Below are 17,351 nucleotides of genomic sequence, written 5' to 3'. Positions count from 1 at the left end.
GGAGTATGAGGCAGAGGTTAAGGTACTCCTCTCATTAACACCACGTATGTTGTAAACACAGCCCTCCATTATGGGGAATGCTTCCCCAGGCACAGTTTTAAAAGAAAATATATAGCTCGTTAATATTTAATCCCGTTCTTCTGGCCAACTTTCTTTGCGTACAACGTAATGGGAAATGTTATTTTTAATGCCAGTTCATTTTTTTTTTGTTGCCAATTTTCTTATTATACCGTTGTTGCTTGAAGGCCTTTATTCCTCGCGTTTATAACTCCTTACTGTCAAATGCTTCCGCTGATCCTGGATGTGTCCCTTTTGCCCCCATTTGACCATTATTTATTGCAGTGGTCAAGCTTGTCAAGTGTTGGAAGGCCAATGAGTTGTGAGGTGAAGGAGGGTAAAGGGCGGGAGTTTGAGGTGATGGATGGGCATTATTATTTTAAAAAATAAATTTAGAGTACCCAATTCATTTTATCCAATTAAGCGGCAAATTAGCGTGGCCAATCCACCTACCCTACACATCTTTGGATTGTGGGGCCAAAACCCACGCAAACACGGGGAGAACGTGCAAACCCCCATACGGGTAGTGACAATGGATGGGCATTATAGCTTGTCCAGCCCACTCCTTACTTGATACCACGTATAAATACTTTCAGCAAGCGCCAATCAAAATCAATCAGGAGTGCGAATCATAGGGTGGCACAGTGGTTAGCACTGCTGCCTCACGGCACCGAGATCTTAGATTCGATCCCGGCCCTGGATCACTGTCCATGTGGGGTTTGCACATTCTCCCTGTGTTGCGTGGGTCTCACCCCCACAACCCAAAGATGTGCAGGGTAGGTAGATTGGCCACGCTAAATTGCCCCTTAATTGGAAACAAAAATTTGGATACTCTAAATATATAGGAAAAACAAGGAGTGTGAATCAGAGTCTTTACTCCTCTTTTTATTTGGAGAAGCTATGGCCAGTTGTATCTATGCCAACTGAATGAGACCCACCAAGTTAGGACAGGCAAGGAATAGTAGTTTGTTGTTATGCCTCTACCCACTGGATAATTACATTGTATTATCAGGGGAGTCAACTAAGACACTGTTTCAGTTTTTAAATGTTAAACTAAACCACAGTGCGCAGTTTCAACTTGACTTTTTTAATATCAATTTTTAATCCTTTACAAGAAAGCTATAATAATAATCTTTATTAGTGTCACAAGTAGGCTTACATTAACACAGCAATGAAGTTACTATGAAAATCGGCTAAAGGGATCTGGTTAAAAAGCAGTGATCAGGAAAAGCCCCCATTGCCATTAAACCGTTCCAGCATGGTGCCACATTGTTCCATCACCTTTAGCCTGGATGAGATCTGCAGGTAAAGAGAAATACTACCAGTAGCAGAAGTGGAATTGGAATGGAGCCGTATTACCTAACATGCCTCACAAGCAGCTACTACTGGAGATGCTCAATGTGCAGTTACAGTCTAATAAACATAATTAAAATTTTGATGGGCGTATCTAAACTTTGGAATTGAATTAGCCTGGAACATTGAAATTGGACCCAGTGCCAGGTGAAGCCCATTATCTGCAATGCTTTAAGCAGATGCATGACAAGGAATGTCAGCATGTGTGGCGCTGAATGTAACTCTTGAGTAATTCGTTTGAGTCTGTAAAATCCTTTCATATGACTTTGATGCATTGGAGCAAGTAAGCTTGACGTCTGAACTAACCCAAGCTCCCAATCTCAAATATAAATATGGCCCAGGTCTTCCAGTCTCCAGTAGAGACTGGACATGTGACCCAAGATCCACGTCAGGACCCTGCGAATGTCCTAACCCGTTGACTTCAGTGCGAATTGCCCAGGAAATTTCAATTTACGACACCTCCCTGAGACGCTCTTGAGACGTGAGTAAATTTTCGTGGGAATTACCTGAAAAGTTACCGAGGAAAGGTTGGACAGAGGAATCCTCATCTAACTACAAACATTCAAATTAGCAGCAGGAATAGACCACTCCATCTCTTGAGCCTGCTCGACCATTCAATAAGAGCATGGTGGATCTCATTTTTACCTCGGCTTCACAATCCTTTAAAAAAAAAATTTAGAGTACCCAATTCATTTTTTCCAATTAAGGGGCAATTTAGCATGGCCAATCCACCTACCCTGCACCTCTGAAACCCACGCAGACACGGGGAGAATGTGCAAACTCCACAGGGACAGTGACCCAGGGCCGGGATTCAAACCCAGGTCGTCAGCGTCGCAGACAGCAATGCTAACCACTGTGTCACGTGCCCCCCTCAGCTTCACAATCCTGCCTATCCCCGGTAACCTTTTACCCCCTTGCTTATCAAGAATCTATCTATTATAGGGGCAGCACGGTGGTGCAGTGGTTAGCACTGTTGCCTCACGGCGGCGAGGTCCCAGGTTCGATCCCGGCTCTGGGTCACTGTCCGTGTGGAGTTTGCACATTCTTCCCGTGTTTGCGTGGGTTTCGCTCCCACAACCCAAAGATGTGCAGAGTAGGTGGATTGGCCACGCTAAATTGCCCCTTAATTGGAAAAAATGAATTGAGGACTCTAAATTTATTTTTAAAAAAGAATCTTATCTACTTTTGCCTTGAAGATATTCAAAGAATCTACCTCAACCACCTTTTGAGGAGGAAAATTCCAAAGTATCTCAACCCTCTTCAGAGAAACTATTTTTCCTCACCTCTGTTGTAAATGGACGACCCTGTATTATTTTATCCCATTTAAACATGTCCACTTTATTGTATTAGTCAGTATAGGTCCCACAAATTGGCATCACCAAGTTTTAAAAAGGTTTATCTTGTGTCATGGGTCCGCGCATGCGCAGGGCGGGGGCCTGCGTTGGTACCCCGCGCGACATGGCCGACTCACACCGAAAAACATAGGCCCCCCCCCCGATCGCGCACACTTGCGGGTTGGTGGCGCCCGATTGGTAGCCTGGCCGTCCTGGAGCCCCCTCCACCCTCCCCCCATGAATGATGCCCCCCACCAGGGTGGCCACGGATTGAGTCCGCAGCTGCCACGTCCCCGACGTCCCACGTGCACTCCATGAATCGCCGTGGGGACCTCTTTCAATGGCCCCCGACCAGCACCGCGTCGTCCATGTGCGCAAAATTGGTGGTGATTCTCCGAGGACCGGAGAATTGCGGGAGCGGCGTTGGACCCGATCTCGGGTTTGACGCCCATTCTCCGCCCCCGCGTCGATCGCGATTTCGGCTCGGAGAATTCCGCCCCATGTATAAAGCAAGTTGTTGTTGGGTGCAACTCCCGGCTAAAGTGTGGCAGAAAGTTACTTGCCAATTAGTTTCTAAACTGTTTTCTGGCACAGAGGCCAAAGCAGAAGAATGGGTAAGATATCCTACTCCGAATGTATTTATGCCACAAGATGAATAGCATAGATCCTTTTAATAAGTAGTTAGTTAAGCACGCAGGAGCAAAAGGAATATCATGGTATGTTGATGTGGCTACATAGAGATGTGTCAGGAGAGACTCATGCAGCATAAACACTGACATGCCCTGTTTCTTTTCTTTAATAAATTTAGAGTACCCAATTCTCTTTTTTCCAATTAAGAGGCAATTTAGCGTGGCCAATCCACCTACCCTTCATATCTTTGGGTTGTGGGGTTGGTACCAACACAGACATGGGGAGAATGTGCAAACTCCACACGGACAGTGACCCGGGGCAGGGATCGAACCCAGGTCCCTGGCACTGTGAGGCAGCAGTGCTAACCACTGCACCACCGTGATGATGATATTTGTAGCAAGTCATACCCAATATATTTCATTTTGTAGATATGATAACACAGTCACCAGCAGAGAACCCAAGTGGAGAGGTTGTGCAGGTATTTTGAGTGCCAGCAGGGGTATCACTCGCACCACTGAAGCAAAAGACTGGGGCTTCAAGTGCCGTTCCAGGACTTGAGCATAAAAAAGCAAAGTTGACATTCCAGTGAAATGCTGAGTAAATGCTGCAGCGTCAGAGGTGTCCCTCTTTCAGATGGGATGTTAAGCTGAGACCGCATTGCTCTCTCAGATCATGTAAATGATTCACGGCAGTGTTTCGAAGAAGCAACAGAGCTATCGCTAATATCTTGGCCAACATGTATCCCTAGACCAACGTCTCAGAACTGGTCATTGTCATGCTGATTTCTGGGAGCCAGCTGGGTGTAAATTGGCTGCCATGTTTCCTTCAGTTTCCATATTTTTTTTTAATAAATTTGGAGTACCCAATTAATTTTTTCCAATTAAGGGACAATTTTAGCATGGCTAATCCTGCACATCTTTGGGTTGTGGGGGCGAAACCCACGCAAACACGGATAGAATGCGCAAACTCCACACGGGCCGTGATCCAGAGCTGGGATCGGAGCTGGGACCCCGGCGCTGTAAGACTGCAGTGCTAACCACTGCGCCACTGTGCTGCCTTTAGTTTCCATATTGTCTGCACTTCATGGTGGCACAGTGGTTAGTATTGCTGCCGCACCGTGCCAGGGACCCAGGTTCGATTCCAGCCTTGGGTGACTGTCTGTGTGGAGTTTGCAATTTCTCCCCGTATCTGTATGGGGTTCCTCCCACAGTCCAAAGATGTGCAGGTTAGGTGGATTGGTCATGATTAATGCGTGGGGTTATGAGCATGTAAATGTAAATGTAAACCGCTTATTGTCACAAGTAGGCTTCAAATGAAGTTACTGTGAAAAGCCCCTAGTCGCCACATTACGGCGCCTGTTCGGGGGAGCGAGGGAGTGAGCCTCGGTAGAGTGCTCTTTCAGAGGGTCGGTGCAGACTAGATGGGCCAAATGACCTCCTGCAGTGCAGAGATTCTATGGAGTCTAACGTAATTGACTGCAAAGCACATGATTTCTAAATGTAAGCCTTTCCTTTATTCTGCTTTTTGTTTGCTCTAATATAACGATCAGCCCAAGAAGTCACCACCAATTGTAGTCTTCTGCACATCAAGGCATGCAGATATAATTCAGTTTCCATTTTTAAACCATGCATTTTTTCTTTATTTTTTTCTGTAACATTTTAATTTGATATAATTGTTTCTAATTAAAGAGCAAAACTTATCATAATCTGGAAAGCAGTGTTCGGTGGAACATGTGAGTCACCCTGTAGTGAAAACTAAGGAGTTGGAGAATGCAGAATTAGCGCTGAAGGACCACCAGAGAAAGGGGCTGTAATTACAGTGAAACAAGACGACTAAGGCAGTTTCCATATAAACGTGGATATAGGAATATATCATGATGCTGAAAGTATGTACAGTTGTGAACATTTTTATATGTTAACATAATAGATGCAGATAGACAGCCCTGGGTCACTGTCCGTGTGGAGTTTGTACATTCTCGCCATGTCTGCGTGGGTTTCACCTTCACAACCCAAAGATGTGCAGGTTAGGTGGATTGGTCACACTAAATTGCCCCTTAATTGGAAAAGAAAAATAATTGGCTACTCTAAATTTTAAAAAAAATAATAGATGCAGATAGACAATAAGTGGGGCAAATAATACACAGCAATACATGTGACTGAATCACAGCACTGCAGAACTGTGTTTCTTAAAAATCCAAACGTGTTCCTGTCACTTCTGTAAGGAACCTTAGCTGAAAATGTGGTGTAATTAATTGTTCAATTAAATAAGTTTGGACTTATCAGTTTCAGTAGTGAGAAGAGTATGAGGGATGGAACGGACATGCTTCTGGTGCTGCACTTGCAAAATAAGGGTCATTGTGAGGGTCTGTTATGGGGGGAGCGATTATTGTTCAGATTTTTTCATAGCAGTATTGTAAGGAAGGCTGTTTACGTGCCTCGTTGGATCCGTTATGAAGCCAATAAATGGTTTTATGTACACATTTGCCAACCTGAAGATTTTTTTTGCCTGCGATGATAGTCTCCTGACTAATGGAGCCGTTAGCTGGTAGGATTCTTTGGTTATACCGAATGTATTAGATTCTGGTTGAAGCAAGCAGCTGCAATCCTCAAAGGGTTAAAGGTCAGAGAAGGATTGTAAACGTTTTGGTGAAAATCCAGATTTTGTTTTAGAGATTACAGTAAGCAGCTGAAGGACATGCCAACAGCTATTTAAGTTTCAAAAGGTTAAGACATTTTATTTTATGAAAAGCGTCTGTAGTTAGGGTTGCCTCTTGTCTCGGCAGTGTGTGCCATTCATCTTGTCCATTATTTTGCGCTGCTTGTCACATCTCATTCCTTTGTTGTTGTAACAGATGGATTTGATGGATCTCTTCCTCCACTCGAGAAGGTCACATTTGATTAAGGGTTCAGACTTAACCCCTTTAATCAACAGAAACATGAGGTTATTGATTATTTAAAAAAATATATAATTCAGAAAGCCTAATAGTTTGTTGCCTGGCGTGTGATTTTATGTTTCACGAGAACTGCCAGGAATTCTATGGTAGTTGAATGCCTTAGTACAGCTCAATGTGTGTCTGTTTAAAATATAATAGACATTCTAATATGTTTGTTTAAACTAAAAAACACTCAGCGATAGTTAATTTGTAAAATGCTTCCTTTTCAAGCTTGAGTTATCCCTGAAGACACTGGAAGCACTGGTGGCTACAAATCTGTTACTGGTAGTAGGTGTGCTGGGAGCAATTTGGGCCAATGAATTAAGACTAGCACACAAGAACTATGTTCACCCAACCTTTAAGGGATTTGGCTTTTAAGTGTACTTTTTTCTATGCAGCAGTAACACCAAAATAACTTCTTTAAAAAAAAACTACATTTAATCCAAATTCAAAACCCTACACAGAGATTTTGTTTTCCTGGTTGGGGAGTCAGCTCGGGAAAGCTTGTGATAAGAGGGAAAATCTGTACACTGGAGGTGGAGAGTTCATCGTCTTTCAAATCAGATTGTACAATTCTTCAACCTATGATATAAAATCTATGAGGACTGATAGTGTTACTGCATTGTTCCCTGTAGCTATCCCTTGGTGTCCATACATCCTGGTAATGGATGTAATTAGGAACTCCTGCCTCAGTCAGTTTAGCAGCAATATTTATTTCAAAATGAGCCCTTATCATCTCCTGGGCGCTGTGGGACATTTCTAGCTTATTGCTTTGATATACACCGCTGCCTGCTGCGACAGGTAGTAGCTGAATCACATTCGTCTGGCTGTGATATTTACCTATTCTATGTTTAAAAAGCATATTCAAGAAAAAAATGAGAACTTTCCCAATCTTCAGGGCTCTGTGCATAAGGACTACAAGGGAAGCTGCTCTTCCAGCCTGCCTCAATGAGAAGTGACCGATGATTGCAAATTCTTTTAAATAGTCTCAATCCCTGAACTCCTTCTGCTATGATAGTGCGTACCAGTGAGGTTTGAAATATTTTGTCATCTGAAGCAAATTAAAGCTTTTGGATTCTTCTCTTGTCGCAGTAAGTAAATACCCTAACCTCTTAAAAGATAACTCCTGAGCTGTTTGAATGAGTCTGCTTCAGACAGGGATAGCGTTATCAAAATGACCAGAGTAACATGCCGTAACACTAAGATGGGAAGCTCCCCTATGGCGTTGAGGACCCGGGTTCCATCCCGGCCCTGGGTCACTGTCCGTGTGGAGTTTGCACATTCTCCCCATGTCTGTGCGGGTCTCACCTCCACAATCCAAAGATGTGCAGGCCAGGTGGATTGACCATGCAAAATTGCCCCTTCATTGGAAAAAAAATTAATTGGGTACACTTTAAATTATTTTTTTAAAACTGTAATGAGACGCTGCTTAAAATTTGCATGAAGGATATTGTGTAAAGATCAGGGGCGGGATTCACCACTGGCAGGATGCTCTGTTTTGCCGGCAGCCGGGGGTTTTTCAATCGCGTGAGACTGCGCCACGATGGGAAATCCCATTGACCGGCTGGCGTAACGGAGCATCCCGCCGGTGGGGTGATGCAGAAATGTGGCACGGCGGGACAGAGCATCACGCCGCATAATTTTAGAGTTTGCTTTATATGGAAACAGATTGTTGACATCATCAGGAAATGTTGCATGTGAACATTTAATATCTCACCTGGATAAAGTACCAGGGGATGCCCAGTGACAGGGGAGATGGACCTCAACAGGAATTAACTTGCCTCACCAACGCGGCAGTAGGTGTGCTGAAGAATTGAGGAAAATTAGCCAGGCTTCCTGCTTGCGAGCCAGTGACTCCTACAGGAGTGAATGGAGGAGGATGTTTGCTGTCTTGGTATCGATGCAAAAAATGGACGCTTCAATGAGGCACAACAAGGCACACGGTCCCATGGGAACGTAACTCAGCTGGAGTCAGGTTGCCCAGGAGACGAGAAGAAAAGATATCATTAAATAATATGCAAGCTACAGTGCATCTGTGATCGTTCTTTTCTATTTATCCGTTCACGGGATGTGGGCATCTCTGGCTGTGTCAGCATTTCTTGCACATCCCTAATTCCTTTTGAGAAGGCGGTTGTGAGCTATGCCTTGAACCACTGCAGTCCGTGTGGTGTAGTTATACCCACCATGCTGGTAGGGAATGAGTTCCAGGATGTTGACCCAGCGACAGTGACGGAGTGATGATCGTATGGTGTGTGGTTTGGCTGGAAACTTGCAGTTGTAGTGTTATCATGTATCTGATACCCTTGTCCTTCTAGATGTAGAGCTTGTGTGTTTGGAAACTGCTGTGTGGTGTGGTGCTGCAGTGCTTTTTGTTGACTGCTGCTGTCACTGTGTGCCTGTGGTGGGGGGGGGGGGGGGGGGGGGGGGGGGGTGATGAATGTTTGTGAAAGTACCAATCAAGTGGACTGTTTTGACCTGGCTGGTGTAGATAGAAGGTCGCTGACGTCACTGCCGGCGCATGCGCCGACCGGCAAAAGCCTTTCGGCCAGCCCCGGTCCCGGGGGCGCCGGGTGTTTGCGCCAGTCTCCTGGTGCCAACCGCTCCGGCGCGGGGCTGGCCCCCAAAGGTGGGGAGAATTCCCCACCTTTGGGGAGGCGCGACCCCTGAGTGGTTGGCGCCACTCCCCTACTCCGGCACCCTCCGTCACGCCGGGTAGGGGAGAATGCCGCCCCTTAATTCGTGGCTCACTGAGTATCTCCAGCCAGAGTTGGGAATGTAAAAGAATTTTTTTTTAGATTATCCAATTATTTATTTCCAATTAAGGGGCAATTTAGCATGGTCAATTCACCTGCCCTACCCTGCACCAGAGTTGGGAAATAGTTGAGAAGCAGTTCTTGTTTGAACCCACGGTACTAACTCTCTGTTTTGCAGTATGACAGCATGGCAACCCACTATGTTACAAAACTCTTCAACATATTTATTATTATTTTTAAAAATTTGATGTGCCCAATTATTTTTTTCCAATGAAGGGGCAATTTAGCGTGGCCAATCCAACCACCCTGCACATCTTTCTGCGTTGCGGGGGTGAAATCCCCGCAGACACGGGGAGAATGTGCAAACTCCACACGGACAGTGGCCCGGGGCCGGGATCAAACTCGGGTCCTCGGCGCCACGAGGCAGCAGTGCTAACCACTGTGCCACAGTAACACCCGAGGTATTTATTATTTAAAATGCCTATGTCAATATTGTAAGGCTAGCCTGCTGGCAAGATGCCTCACCCACCCACCCCCAGTAAGAAACACAAAATCACAAGCATACTACTTATGATTCCCAGCCACAGAGTCGATGGGCAGAAAAACATGAGTTTGTTACATATTTTCATGTTGGTTGGTCACAGAAGATGGCTATTAGTCTGGACATTTTGCAGCATAGTTGAATACTGTAACAATTTAACTCCCACACTGAAGGCAATCTTGGACACATGACTGAAGGGATTTACTTTGCAGTAATTTTTGTGGCGGTTCAGATTAAAAACCTACATCCTGTGAGAGCAAGGGCAGTAAGGGAACAGAGCGAGAAGACGGAGCAAGAGACAAAAACCCACAAAAACATGACAGGATAGAGAGAAAAAGCAGGTAAAGGAGGGAAAGTGGTCGAACCACATGGGGAAAATAGGAACAGTAACATAATGCATCGAAAAATCCTGCAGTCTGTGTGGCATTTCTGTGGAAATGTGAATGTGCTTCCTGATGTGTGGGCTTGGAGAAGAATTGCAGGGTTGGAATGATTTTAGGAATATCACCCGTGTGTGTATACGTAGGGGTGGGGGGGGGGGGGGGGGGGCTGCTTGGAATCAGATGAACAAAAAGAACAACTGTTTATCTTTTAGGCTTGCTGCCTGGAGCCTGGTCTTCGGACTATCTGTCATCAACTACGTCGTTTTTAGAGGGGGATTTCCTGAATCCTGGACTCGGTACTGTTTTTTTTCTGGATTACTCCACTTAATAATGTTTCAATCTGTCACCCGCCTAGTTTGTGTTTTCTAATAGGAATTGATCGAGATTCAGGCCGGTCAGTGGTGTACAATATCAAGCTTTCCCTGTCTATTTGTGGCTGAACTCTCCTTGTCTCCTAGAGCAGTGTGGTAATAGTATTATGTGATTAAACCATATCATTAATAATCTGAGGAGGCCTAAATGGTGACTTGACCTCTACAATATCCAACTGTTCCAAGGCTAGTAATTTAATCAGCAACAGTCTGATGGCTGTGCAGTGTCAGGCCATTATTCTCTAAGGAAATTTTGCAGCCATTTGCCAACAAGAACTGCTGTATTGTAGTTCAATAAAATCATGGAAAGCATTGAAAGAGGACAAAGAGGCCCTGGGACAGATCAAAGATGATGACGAAGTAGAAACTTAGATATGGTTATGAGAGGGCACGGAGAGGGCGGCACGGTGGCGCAGTGGTTAGCCCTGCTGTCTCACGGCACCAGGGACCTAGGTTCAATTCCGGCCTTGAGTGACTGTGTGGAGCTTGCATGTCTACGTGGATTTTCTCCTGGTGCTCCGGTTGCTTTCCATAGTCCTGAGAGGTAGCACCGTGGTTAGCACTGTTGCTTCACAGCGCCAGGATCCCAGGTTCGATTCCTAGCTTGGGTCAATGTCTGTGCAGTCTGCATGCTCTCTCCATGTCTGTGTGGGTTTTCTCCGGGTGATCCTGTTTCCTCCCACAAGTACCGAAAGACGTGCTTGTTCAGTGAATTGAACATTCTGTCTGAATTCTCCCTCTGTGTACCCGAACAGGTGCCGGAATATTGCGACTTGGAGATTTTCATTGCAGTGTTAAATAGGCCTACTTGTAACAAAAATAAGCCTACTTGTGACAATAATAAAGATTATCATTATTATTAGATGTGCAGGTTAGGTGGATTAGCCATGCTAAATTGCCCCCTAGTGTTCAGAAGTGTTACTGGGTTACAGAGAAAGGGTGGGGCTGATTTAGTTTGGAATCTGGGGCAGGATTCTCTGACCCCCCCCCCCCCCCGGCTGGGTCGGAGAATCGCCGGGGGCCAGCGTGAATCCCGCCCCCGCCATCTCCCGAAGTCTCTGGCACCAGAGATTGGGCGGGGGCGGGAATCGCGCCGCGCCGGTCGGCCTCCCCCCCCCCCCACCCCCCCCCCCCCCCCCCCGGCGATTCTCCGGCCCGCGATGGGCTGAAGTCCCGCTGCTGTCATGCCGGTCCAGCCGGCGGGAATCAAACCACCTACCTTACCGGCGGGACCAGGCAGCGCGGGTGGGCTTTGGAGTCCTGGGGGGGGGGGGGGGGGGGGGGGCGGCACGGGGCGATCTGGCCCCGGGGGGGTGCCCCCACGGTGGCCTGGCCCGCGATCGGGGCCCACCGATTGGCCGGCGGGCCTGTGCCGTGGGGTACTCTTTTCCTTCCGCGTTCCCCATAGTCTTCACGATGGCGGACGCGGAAGTGACCCGCTCCCCTGCGCATGCACGGGGATGACGTCAGCAGCCGCTGACGCTCCGGCGCATGCGCAGACTTCCGCCGGCCTTTCCCGCCGGCCGGCGGGGCGCCAACCACTCCGGCGCGGGCCTAGCCCCTCAAGGTTAGGGCTTGGCCCCTAAAGGTGCGGAATCCGCACCTTTGGGGCGACCCGACGCCGGAGTGGTTCACACCACTCCATCCCACCGGGACCCCCCGCCCCACCAGGTAGGGGAGAATCCCGGCCCTGGTTTGGCCTAGGTAGGGTGCTCTTTCAGAGTGTCTGTGCAGACCAGATGGGCCGAATGGCCTCCTTCTGTACTGTTGTAATTCAATAATTCTATGAGGAGGATATTCTTCACTAAGAGGGTGGTGAATCTTTGGAATTCTCTGCCCCAGATGGCTATGGAAGCTCATTGAATTTGGATCCGACATAGATCGATAGATTTCTACATATTAAAAACATCAATAGGCGGCACTGCTGACTCACGGCGCCGAGGACCTGGGTTCGATTCCGGCCCCGGGTCACTGTCCATGTGGAGTTTGCACATTCTCCCCGTGTCTGCCACGGTCTCACCCCTACAACCCAAAGATGTGTAAGGTAGTTGGATTGGCCACACTAAATTGCTACTTAATTGGGGACAATAAATCCAGAGATGCAGGGATCGTGCAGGAAAATGGTGCTGAAGTAGAAGATCATCCACAATCTCATGTAATGGTGAAGAGGGCTCGAAGGACTGAATGGCCCACTCCTCCTATTTCTTGGTTATCAACATTTTTGACTGGAGGGGTTACTGCAGTGAACACAACTGTGTCCTCATCCAATATTACTGAGTCTACAGTCACTGGAAATGAATGAAGACCCTGGGTTGATTTCCTCTCCTTATCTCGGTAACCCTGAAGGTGCTGTCCCTGTCGCGATAAGTTAACTTATTACAGATTGGAACCTGAATCTGGGTATGACTGTTTTCAGACGACACCAACAATGCCTTTATCCAATAGGCTAAATGGAAAGTGTAGCTGTCTTAACTGCACGGTCCAGTGTAACCTAAGCTCTGGACGTCCAATTTCATATATTGTTAAATTTAAAGGTCAACTTTGATCTACTTTTCAAAAAAATTAATGATGATCCATGGAGCAGGACATCAATGTATAATGTAGACTTTTTTATTGCTGCATATATTATGTACTGGAAGAACTGGATTGGAATGATTATGTGGTGTCCTCAAATCAACTGGACTTTCTATCTATTCATAAAATCCTTTTCACCTGACCTACCTTTCATACAGCGCACAGACACAATAATGGAAATTTACTCCACTGTATTATGAAAACCCATCAACTTGTGTTAAAGTGGAATTTAATTTGGTGCTTTAGGTATCAGTTCCAGAGTTTCTATGTTGCTGCTGCTCTCAGCGGTGCTCTCTAATATTTGGGTGGCATTATTAAACTGGAGCAGGTGAAGGATGCATCATTGTCTCTTCAACATGAGTGGCTGGTTTCTTTCGGCAGCCGGTTGGTTGATGTTCAGTCAGTGAGGCATATTCCTCAGCTACCACTGTACGCTACACATCCCCATAATGGAGTCCATGTAGTGCACATCAGCTTGGGCTGTGAAAGAGTTTCAGTAGCTCTAAACAAGCTAACAACAGCTAAAATTGATGACCGAGCACATCCTCACGGCAAATGATAGTGTAGCAAAAAAAACTATGCAGCGCGAGGAGCTTTTGCTTTTGTTTTTTTTTTTAACGCAGTTTTTAAAATAGCTCGATGTATTCGGTGATTTGCCAAAATTAAAATTATTTTCTGGACCGGAAAGAAAATAAAGAATTTCTAGTTTGCGAATATGTTGCACATTTACAAAGCGATTTGAAAATGAACCATTGACAAGTTTTGCATTCCTAATTTGGAAATTACAAACGCTGCCAATTTTAATTATATAGTACAGAACCATTATGTTGAAAACAGTAACGTGTCATTTAACAACCTGGCCATTATTTTGTGCAAACAGCATTATGTCAGAAATCCTCATGCTAAGAATGGATCGTGTTTCTGAGAGCCGTGCATGTTGGCGACTGAAGAATTCTCACAAAGGCACTTGCGCCTTTTTAGGATAAATGCAATTATCTGCATTTGCTTCTGTCAGCACTGATTGATTTTCATCTCACTTTTTTGTTTACCCTCTGGGTGAGACAAGCCTTTGAAAAAAATTATATGTATTTCTCTCAATCTCTTTCTTGTTTCTCTACCACACCTGTGCATCTTAGACAGACAGCATGCAACAACAGCTTACATTTATGTACATTCCTCAATGTATAAAAATGTTCCAATAGCCTCACAAGAGAAAAAGACAAGAGGGGAGAATAGGAGGGGTGGCCAAAAACTTGGTCAAAGAGATGTGTTTTGAAGAGGTAGAAGAGTTTAGGGTGGGATTCCTAGGAAGAAATGTGAGCTCGACAATTGTTCCACGGGTCTGAATCCATCCATTAAGGAAATGCATCATGGAACCATAGAATTCCTACACGTGGAAGGAGGCCATTCGGTCCATCACGTCTGCACTGACCCTCTGAAAGAGCACCCCCCCCCTCCCTCCATTAATGCCCACTCCCCTGCCCCATCCCCGTAACTCCACATCCTTGGACAGTACGGGACAATTTAGCATGACCAATCCAGCTAACCAGCACATCTTTGGTCAGTGGGAGGAAGCTGGAGCACCCGGAGAAACCCACACCGATATGGGATGAAAGTGCAAACTACACACAGGCAGCCGCCCAAGGCTGGAGTTGAACGTGGGTCCCTGCTGCTGTGAGGCACCAGTGCTTGCTACTGTGCTGCCTCATCCTCCCTTTGTTTGTTTGTTTTGGAGTCAGAAGACTCAAAATTGCAGCCTTTGCCTTGAGAACTGTGTCTCTTGGTCAGCTGAAATCATGATATAGAATGAACCCATGATGGTGATTAACTTTTGATGATAGTATAAGAGGTATTATTAGATTATGCGCCGCTCCTAATTCTACTTTCTATTGACTTCAGTGTAAAGAAGGTCATAGGTGGCATTTAATAGGCAGTTGACCTAATATCACCGACTTTACACTATTAATATTACCCTCTTATTCTGAGTAGTTCACTTGTTTACTGGGAAGCCACGTCAGGTTGCAAATAGATGAGAACATGCAGGTGATATTCGTTCAGCCTCCCCGATGGACAAAATAGCAAGCCCAAAGGCGGGAGCCTTTTAGAAGCCTTTTAGAAAATGTTTTTAGAAGTTTTTCATCACGTTCAATTTTCCTCCATTCCCTCCTGTTGGCACTATGTTCATCCCTTTGAGTCTACATGGAGTATTGGCTGGTTATTTGACCTTGGGTTGAATCATAGAATCATAGAATTTACACTGCAGAAGGTGGCCATTCGGACCATCAAGTCTTCACCGGCCCTTGGAAAGAGTACCCTACCCAAGCCCACACCTCCACCCTAACCCCACACCTCCATCCGATCCCCGTAACCCCAACTAACCTTTTTTGGACACTAAGAGCAATTTATCATAGCCAGTCCACCTAATCTGCACATCTTTTGACTGTGGGAGGAATCCGGAGCACCCGGAGGAAAGCCATGCAGACACGGGGAGAACGTGCAGACCGTCCGGACAGACAGTGACTCAAGCCGGGAATCGAACCTAGGACCCGAAGAGCTGTGAAGCAACTGTGCTAACCACTGTGTTACTGTGCTGCCCACAACTAATGTGATTCTCTCCCATTCTGCACATTTGTCCTTTCCATAAATAGCCACTGAAGAACAAAAGTGATGGGAAACCTGGCTCGTTTGGCCCGCTTCCTAATTGGCTGTAGAAGGCTTACTGTGGAAAACCATTGAAAACCCAAGGAAAGGGGTGCATCAACTTTAGATAATCAGTATCATTTTTCAACTCTCAACTGCGTCATAACACGATTAATGAAATCAAATGTTTGCAGTAATGAAACTCGGAGTCAATACATTGGTAGTTCTGAAAAAGCAGCAATTCTGTAAATCAATACCACAATTTATGTTATTGAGCATAGGCTGAAGAGAAACTGCTGTGGGTTAAGTTTGAAATTAATTTGCTTTAGAAATTCTCCTGGAGGACAGACCAGTGATACAGTTCAGAATATAAATTCCCATTTCTCGGCATGGGATTTATCCCAGATTGACTCTGAAGTTTGAGGTCTGGTTGTAAAGTATTCTTGGATTTAGGATTTTGTATTTCTTATGATTTGGTAGAGAAATTGCAGAAACTTGTGCAAGGTGAACAGCTATCTGGAAGTATTTCTGTTTCAAACCACTCCTCCTGGTTTCTATTGAGTTATAGTGTAAAGATTTGCATCAATCTGCGAGAAATAGTTGATGCAAAATTGTAGATTGGGACTGATGTGCACGGCACACCAGTGGCAGGTAATTTAGCACCTGCTAGCATGTAAACTGAATGAAGACTGCCTTGACTCTACACCCCAGAGAATTACCTTCAGAGTAGATCAGCTTGACTCAAACTGAATGTGATAGTGCCTGGTGCACATGGTCCAACTTCATGCTGTTCCGTCGTGAATTCCTAATTCGTTTGAATATGGCCTCCCACTTCGACTTCAGATCCACTTGCTAAAGTATTCGCAGTAACGCGGAGAGATGGATTTAACGCTTTGGATTTCGAAGCAATAACCAGTTTGTATTCATAGAGCACCTTCAACAGAGTAAACCGGCTTAACGTGCTTCAGGATTGTTACTAAAAAGGCAGCACAGTGGCGCAGTGGGTTAACCCTGCTGCCTCACGGCGCTGAGGTCCCAGGTTCGACCCCGGCTCTGGGTCACTGTCCGTGTGGAGTTTGCACGTTCTCCCCATGTTTCCGTGGATTTTGCCCCCACAACACAAAGATGTGCAAGGTAGGTGGATTGAACACACTAAATTGCCCCTTAATTGGAAAAAAAATGAATTGGGTACTGTAAATTTATAAAAATAAAAAAAATAAAAAGGATTGTTACTAAATAAAATTTGACATCCAGTCACATTGCGACATTCGGACAGGCGACTAAATGATTGGACAAAGAGGTAAGTGTTAAGGAGCATCTTAAAGAGGGAAGAGAGAAGGGTAGAAGTTTAGGGAGGGAACTCCAGAGCTTACGACCTTAGCAGCCGAAGGCATGGTCATCAATGGTGAAGTGATGAATCGGAGATGGGCATGAGATCAGAGTTTGTGGAGCCCAGAAATCTAAAGGGTTGTAGGGCTAAAGGAGAGTAGAGTGATTGGTCTGTGTCTGTGTGTGTGTGTGTGGTTGCTAGTGGCGGCGTGCGATTTGAATACCAGGTCCCCCGGTACTTCCCCCTCGGCCCCCCAATGCCCACGGCGGGCAACCCTGGCCTGATCACCACCCTGCCCAAAGGGAATCCCGCTGGGGGCCTCCGATCCCATTGGAGAACACTACGAGTGTCATTCCATCTGGGCCCCGTTTGTGAGGACTAGTACCAAATGGCACTTGCCCGAGGTCCAAGAGGCAAAGCAATTCAATCCCAAAGCCTCGGGTACCTCGAGGA

The 17,351-nt window shown here is 45.9% G+C and overlaps 1 protein-coding gene across 16 annotated transcripts in view; it reads left to right on the top strand.

Annotated features, from left to right (window-relative positions):
* Positions 1-17,351, top strand: part of raraa (retinoic acid receptor, alpha a) — a 656,519-nt gene that overhangs the window by 393,151 nt on the left and 246,017 nt on the right. For 2 of the 16 annotated variants that reach the window (XM_038778953.1, XM_038778951.1), the window contains exon 3: positions 10,196-10,279. The exons of 12 other annotated variants lie outside the window; for them this stretch is intronic. The gene's annotated coding sequence lies outside the window, so the exon portion shown is untranslated. Of the gene's footprint in view, positions 1-9,834; positions 9,942-10,195; positions 10,280-17,351 lie in introns of those variants that run through there. 2 more of the 16 variants (XM_038778954.1, XM_038778956.1) reach the window with 2 other exon arrangements.

This window comes from Scyliorhinus canicula, chromosome 19 (assembly GCF_902713615.1).
Source record: "Scyliorhinus canicula chromosome 19, sScyCan1.1, whole genome shotgun sequence".
Taxonomy (NCBI): Eukaryota; Metazoa; Chordata; class Chondrichthyes; order Carcharhiniformes; family Scyliorhinidae; genus Scyliorhinus; species Scyliorhinus canicula.
Note: the sequence above shows the minus strand (reverse complement) of the source record. Positions and strands in the feature narration are given on the sequence as shown.